General features: G+C 46.5%; 1 pseudogene; it reads right to left on the bottom strand.

Moving 5' to 3' along the window:
- Nucleotides 1-3,740: 3,740 nt before the first annotated feature.
- LOC124088822 (protein phosphatase 1 regulatory subunit 26-like) lies at nt 3,741-7,519 on the bottom strand (annotated as a pseudogene).
- Nucleotides 7,520-7,867: the final 348 nt, after the last annotated feature.

Genomic DNA, 7,867 nt, shown 5'->3' with positions numbered 1-7,867 from the left:
TGCCCTGTTCAAAAGAAGGTTCTGTGTTAGCCATGGGTCTATCAGTTTTTGACCTAGAAGTTCAGACAACAGCTTCCTGGGGGTAGAAAATTATAGATGCAAGTTGACAATTGTAATTGGGCTGTTCATACCTATGACCTTGGCTCTGCTTGTTTTGAAGAAACTTTCCCACAATAACCCTTTTGAAGTTAAAACTGATATAATAGCTGAGCATAGTGATGCACACCTCTAACCCCAGTAGCTTGGGGACTGACAGGAGGAACTTGGATTCAAAGCCAGCCTCAGCAATGGAGAGGCACTAAGCAACTCAGTGAGACCCTGTTTCTAAATAAAATACAAAATAGGGCTGGGGATGTGGCTCAGTGGTTGAGTGCCTCAGAGTTCAATCCCTGGTACCCGATCCCCTAAGAAAAATCTTATATAAAAAACATGCTGAGCTGGTTCTGGGTCACTATCTCCCTACCAGAGTTTAGTGATCCACCAAGCCCTAGATTTCTCTATTTGTGTGTCTGTTTGTCTTTTCTTCATTCCCTCATCACCCCCTCTGGTTGTCCTGAATTAACAGCTGTGCAGGTTGCAGCAGCAGACATTCCTAGCATCTCTTAATATTGGAGTTCTCCACTGTAGCTTTGACTTTCTTCTCATATCTTCACACATTAACCTTTTAGCAGATACCTGCAGGGATTCTCACCCTGTTTCGCTTCACCTGGCCTCCAAGGCCTTCCTTTAAATTCTGGTGAAAGTCTCCCTGACCCCCTAAATTCAGCATCTTGCATTCATGCAGAAGTAGCCAATCCTCCTGGTATCATAGCTGCAGCATTCTCTGGGTGTCTGCTTGGCTCCACAGTGAAACAAATTTCTAGGACCCCTTTCTCAAGAAGGGTGTCCCCATGGTCTTTTAAATGAATTTTTACTTTTATACCTTTGAGCCTGAGATGAATGTGGTCTTGCCAATTCCTGTAGTAAGTATAATCTCTTTAACAACTACATCTTCTTTAGCTCCATTTTTGCTTCTACTTTTCTGGCCAAATTGCCTGTTTTTTTTTTTTTTTTTTTAATCTTTCTGCTCTGCTTTCTGATCCTCATTATCACAGTAAACTTGGATAAAAGATGCCAGGAATATTTATGGCATCCCCTGAAATTTCCTTTGTCAGATTAATTAGAACATCACATTTAAATTCAGTCTCACAAGAAGCTTCAATACATGGGGAAAATGTAGCTACTTCTTTGCCAGAATTTAAAATGAGTAGTCTCTAGTACAATTTCCATGAGAGTCCTCCTTTTCTAAAATATCATGAGCCCAGTGTTTACTCTCCACAGTCTTATTGGCTTTCTGATCTGCTGAGCTCCTACTAGAATTGCCCATTAAGTTCTGCTTACAATATTTTAAAGTTTTTCCACCTTGTACCTTTAATCTCTTTCTCTGTCTCCTTCTCTCTCTCTGGTACAAGAGATTTAACCCAGGGATGCTTCACCACTGAGCTATGCCACTAGATCCTTTTATTTTTTTTATTTTAAGACAGGTCTCACTAAGTTGCTAAGGGCCTAAGTTACTGAGGCTTGCCTCAAACTTGTGATATTTCTTTCTTTTTTAAAAAATTATTTTTACTTTTTAAATACATGACAGTGGAATGCATCACAATTCTTATTACACATATAGAACACAATTTTTCATATCTCTGTCAAACTTCTGATATTTCTGTTTCAGCTTCCTGAGTTGCTGGGATTACAAGCAGATGCCCCCACACTCAGTCAGATTGTATCTTTTAACTCTTCAAAATTCTTCACCTGCAAACAAGCTCCAAAGGCTTCTGAACCATATGGTCAGGGTAGTCAAAGCAATGACCCCATTTTTCAGTACCAATTTTTTACAAATAAACTTTTGGGGGATTCTTTAAAATCTGATTTTAGAATTCTGATTCTAAAATCAGAATTACCCCTGTGTGAGCAAGGCACACCCATGATTTCTTGAAGGAATTTTCACTTCTAGGCTCTTAAGCCTCCAGCGACTAAGGTCTTGCAAATTCCTGAGATGCCCCAAAACATTTTTTAATTATCTGAGAAAAATACTTAGTATCTCCTAAGTGGCTGTAATATCTTTAACATATATGACTTTCAAGGCCCCAATTAACTGCAATTTTATGGCCAAACTATAAATTTTAAAATTCTCTACTCTCTGCTTCCAATTCTCATAATAAGCCTGATTAAAACCTGCCACCAAAATTTATGCCACTGCCTGAATGCTGGGCTGCCTTGAGATTAATTAATCCATTACCTTTATTTTTAATTTTTTTTGACTTGTTGATGATGCTTGATTTATTCATTAAGAAAAGTTCTTATGTACAAAATGAGCTGATGTTTGTTTACAGGAGTTAAAAGCACTCTTTAAAAAATTAAATAAAAGTCAGGACATGGATTACATGGAGCTGTTTTTCTCATAAACACTTAAGTGAATGAACACGCCACAAGGAAGCTATCACACACACATCGGGATGCTCAGTACTGCAGCTTCGCCCAGCAGATGCTTACTCTGGGCGGTGTCTGCACCTGGGCACAGAAGTGGGTTCCTATTTACACCCAGGGGTACAGGAGGTGTAGAAGACTCACATCCACGTTAGAATACCAACATCACTGGCTAACTGCCTCACAGCTGAACCAGAGTCGCAGAACTTGGGGTGACTGGAGGGCATCAGTGGCCAGCATGGCTTGTCCTCGCAGTGGCCTTGGGTACCTTGGTGCCACAGGGCAGGTGAGGAAACCAAGGCAGCAGCATCACTTGGCCTTGACCCAGGGACCAGAGGCCACGGCCTACAACCAGCGCCCTTCTGCCTCAGGAGGTGGGCTGCAGGAGATCATTGGCAGCACTGGCTCGGCCACTGGTCAGACCCCTGACTGGGCTGCAGCTCCTGGACAGCAGGTATGGAGGTATGCAAGGCATGTCCCCAGCACTGAGCTCTGGCCAAGGTGTCTGGGGACCAAACCACCTAATTGTTGTGCTTATCTATTCGTGTGCACAAATCAAGAAAAGGACGGTTAAACGCACATGCGGTGTGATCTTTTAGACCCATGATCAAAAGAGGACAGCAACTCTCCCAAGACAAGAGGTTTACTTAGATGTTAGAATCACCTAGTGACTACAGGAGACTGGACACCAGAGGACGGGGCTGCAGAGTGTGCCACTGTCTCAGTGGGGGTCTCACGGGGCCAGAACTGGCCGGTCAGTTCACTTGCTGGCCACTGTGCTTTGAAACATTTTACTAATCCAAGGCTGTGATTGCAGTGTTCAGAGGAACTGCTCTGGCTGCTAAGGACCAGTGAGTTCTTTATTAAAAGCAATATTCTGGGAGCTTCCGACAGACATAGGCATTTTAGGGCTTCCTAGAGGGTGGCTACAGCCTCCCCAGGCTTGAACATCTGAACCAGCAACTGGCTAGAGTCCTGGCCAAGGTGACCCTTGCTGTGACGGTAAGAATCAAAATGTGTGCTCATCTGCGGCTCCCATGTGGACCACAGAACGCTGCAGTTAGGAACAGCCTTCAAAATCAAGATGACATTTTCCAAAAATATTTTTTACAGCACTTTAAATATTTACAAAAAGCTACGAAAATCATATTTACCAGGACACATCTGTTAAACAAACCTCATGTTATTGTACACATGTACAGGGATATGCACAGGTCTCTGGCTGCCACTCTCCTGCGCACACGGCTCTCCACAAGGGGACAGGGCCAGGCTGCGCGTCATAGCTTGAGGACTCTGCCCTTCACCACTGAGCCACTGTCCTCCAGGGAGCTGTCACTGCACTCACTGGTATCACTGCCCAGCATCTCCTGGTCCTGGTCATCCCTGTCCACCACCCTGTGACCATACCTCAGGTCCAGGATGCCTTCCTCTGAGCCCAAGTTCCTCTTGTCCTGCAAACGGAGCCCTGCCCGGGCTTTCCTCCTTGGCCAGTGCCCACTGTCCTTCTTCACGAGCAGTGTGGGCTTCCAAACATGGGGGCTATGACTGGCCTGGGTCTCCCTGAAGGCTGAGAAGGACGGGCCCTGCAGAGGCAGGCCTAGGTGGGGACTGAAGAGGCCGGCCTGCTGGCCTCCCCAGGGGACGCTCTTCCCAAAGTGGAACAGCTGGGTGGACAGCAGGGGAGAGAAGCCTGGAAAGGACAGGTTCTTCCTGGGGTCCAACGTGAGGCTGTGTGGGACCCTGGCCTGCCCCTGGGTCTCCTCTTTCTCACCCCTGAGGCCCCCAATCCATGCTGAACTCCAACCTTCTAAATTCAGTGACCATGGGCTGGGCAGCTGGCTGTGGTGGACAAGGTCACTCCAGGGGATGGCCAGCTCAGCCTGGGGTCCCGGGTGGGGGACAGCAAGCTCCGGCTCCCGTAGTTGACGTGAAAGTTTCCCCTGGAGCTTCTGGTTTCAGATCCTGCTGTGGCACAGCTGGGCAGCTGACCAAAAGCACTTTCTGTGGCTGCGGGCTCAGCACGGGGAGGGCACTGGTCTTTGTGAACATAGACATTTCTCCTACTCACTGGACACCCTTTGGCAGAGGGGTTCTCACTGGCACTCCTGGGTAGTGTGGGCTCATACCTGCCTGCAGCTGCAGGGTGGTGGGAAGTGTGCTCTGTGTGGGCTGTGCCCTTCCCGCCCGAGATGAAGAGGCTGGGGGCGCACGGTCCCCCAGCTTTCTCTGTGCCTCTTAGTCCTTCAGCCAGTGGAGGGCTATCCCTGGCCCTCTGGCTCCATGTGCACACACTGGGCTGCAGAGCGGGGACCAGCTCCTTCCTGCAGGGCTCCTCTGGCAGGGCTGGGCCCCCTCCTTGAACTGCTGAACTGCTCACGGACTCCTTAGCCGTAAATTTTTGACCAAAACTTTCTAATCTCCAGTTCGATGCTGTCGTCACTGTCCACTGAACTGTCCTCAGACAGGGAGCTGGGGGCAGAGCACGCATGGTCACGGGCTCCTGTTTCCTTGAAGAATGGAGTCCCTTCGGGCATCTCCTCCTGGACTGGAGAGCTGGGGCTACGTCCTTGCCCCCCAGCTTCCTCCCCTCTGCTGTACCACTGAAGGCACCCGGCAGTCATCTCCCCAGGCATGCCCTGCTGTCCCTTCTGGATGTGGACAGGCAGATCCTCAGCACCCAAAGGCCTCTGTCCTCCCAGTGTGTGCACAAACTGTGTCTTGGGGGTGCTGAACCTGATCTTCTTCCTGCAGGCTGCCGGGGGATCCCTGCGCCTCTTCTTGAGCTTCTGCTTGGATCTCAGCAGGTTCTTGATGGCCACGTTGAGGTCCTCGTCACTGTCCAGTGAGCTGCTCTTGTCCTCAGAGCTGGAGCTCTCTCTCTTACCAACGCTCCTCCCTTCTTCTGCCTTCCCCTGTACCCCAAGGCCTTGCGACATGCAAATGTCACTGAGCATGAAAGGCCTGGAGGGGATAGGCTGGCTTCTGGCCTGGCACTCTCTGCCTGGGGCCTCACCCGTGTTTCCCTGGCTGGATGGATCCTGCCTGCTGTGGCCAGTCTGAGCTTGCCCCTGGCTGCAGTCGCCATCCTGGGCACTTTCTTTCATCTCCCTTGGTTTCTTGGGGGTGGACAACATCACAGCACCGGCTCCACCTCTGCATTTCCTTCAGCAGCTTAGTGGCAGGCCTGGGGTTTTAGAGAAAGGGGCCTTGGGGACACTGGTCTGACTGCTGGGGCTCGGTGGGGAGAGTGGGCCTGGGGTGGGTTGTGGGCAGCTTTCGGCTCTGGCCAGCAGACTTCCTAACTGTGCCTTCAGAGCCAAAAATGTCCGGATCTCCTGCTCTGTGCTGTTGTCATTGTCCACGGAGCTGCTGTCCCCATCAGAGCCAGAAGGCATGTTGGGGGAGCAGAAAAGTGGGCCCACAGATGCAGCCCACTGCCGCACCCTCCACAGGCGCCCGGCAGGATGGTCTTGGAGATATCCAGGATCGCTTCAGCGCGCGGCCAGAGGCCCGTTCCCAAAGCCCACTGCTGGTGGTGGTGGCTGCTGGAGGTACGGCAGCCCTGGCATCCCTTGGTGGCTTGGAGTCCATTACCTTTAAATTCAGTCTTACATAAAATCTCAGTATATAAGCAAAAGGTAGACAAGTTTTTTTTTTTTTTTTTTTTTTTAAGCCAGAATATAGCATGAGCAACCTCTAGTCGAATTCTTAATATAATCCTCACTCTGGTTTGAAACCTCATGAGCTCAGACTTTATTGTATGCATTCTGATCTTCTGAGCTCCCACCAGAATCAAACATTAAACTCTGCTTACAAATTCTAAGCATTCTCTAGTCTAAATAGCCAAACCTTTTTAATATCCTTCTGCCAATAATCTCCAAAGGCTCATAAAACACATGGTCAGGAGTTAGGGCAATGACTCCACCTCTGAGTACCAATTAGATCTGTTGTTAGTCATCTTTTAGTCACTGTGACCAAAATACCTGACAAAAGCAACTTTGAGGAGGAAATATTTATTTTGAACTCAGGGTTTTGGAGTTTCCTTCCATGGTCAGGTGGCTCCATTGCTCTAGGCCAGAGGTGATGTAGAACATCATAGCAGAAGGGCATGGAAGAGGATAACTGCTCAGTTCATGACTGCTGGGAAGTAGAGATAGAAAGGGAAACAATGCAGGAAAGATAAACCCTTCCAGGGCTTGCCCCTAGTGACCCACATTCTCCAACCATGCCCCACATGCCCATAGTTACCACTCAGTCAGTTCATTCAAACCACACGTACTGATTAGGTTACAGTTCTCATAATCTAATAATTTCATATTTGGATATTCCTGCATTAACACAGGAGCTTTTGGGGGACACATCATCCAAACAATAACAATTTTCTTCTATTTTATGTTTATAGATAATTTTTCCCCACCATCTAATAAATGCTTAATAAATGATTGCTGGCTTGAAGGCTAGAAGCCATAGGAGAAATAATACTAACTCTAGAAAGAATGACAGGTTCTGTTTTGGATAACTAATTGCCTATATTTGGAAAACTACCTCATTGGGCCTCCGTTTTATCATTTTTAAATCAAAATGTTTGAAAAGAATGCTCTCTAAGGTGCTTCCTTAACAAACCACTGATTTTATATCTGCGTCTCTGAAAGATGTTCCCCACAAATACCTTTACTTGAATTTTTTAAAAAAGTACTTTAGTATTTAAGAGCATGTGGTTTAAAGTCAGATTATGGTTTCATTCCACTTATCCTTGACTAGTGAGTTAATCCTCAGTTATCTCATGAAATGAAATTGAGTAATATTAACACCATAGTTTTATCCTAACTGTGAAATAAAATGTATAAAGCCTTGAGCATAGAGCTTGTGTGTGGTTAATGCTTAATAGTTTTGTTATCTATGACTAGATCAAGCTCATTAATTCTTTGAGAATTAGAATTTGAAGCATAGAAGTATAAAAACAGTGTGTTTTCATAACTATGAACACTTTTTTTCTGGAAACATTTGTCTGGGATGTACTGCTGATGGATTTGTAATTGTAGTTGTAATAGGCCATTATTTATTTATCTATCTATCTATCTATCTATCAATTTCCATTTAGAATTAAAGTTCTTCACCCAGGTTCATAGACCTTTCCTCTATAATAAAGGGGTCTGTGAACTTGTACTTCCATGAAAAAATTAAAATTTATGAATATTGCTGGGTGCAGTGGTGATGCTTGTAATCTCAGCAGCTCAGGAGTCTGAGGTAGAAGGACGGTGAGTTCAAAGCCAGCCTCAGCAACTTAGCAAATTTCAAGCAGCTTAGTGAGACTCTGTCTCAAAATAAAGTTTAAAAAGGGATGGGGATGTGGCTCAGTGGTTAAGTGCCCTGAGATTCAATTCCTGGTTCAAAAAAGAAAAAT

The sequence above is a fragment of the Marmota monax genome, unplaced genomic scaffold, assembly GCF_021218885.2.
Source record: "Marmota monax isolate L192 unplaced genomic scaffold, Marmota_monax_Labrador192_F-V1.1 WCK01_AAM20220418_F8-fsc00081, whole genome shotgun sequence".
Lineage (NCBI taxonomy): Eukaryota > Metazoa > Chordata > Mammalia > Rodentia > Sciuridae > Marmota > Marmota monax.
The sequence above is the reverse complement of the archived record's forward strand: the minus strand, read 5'-3'. Positions and strand labels throughout refer to the sequence as shown.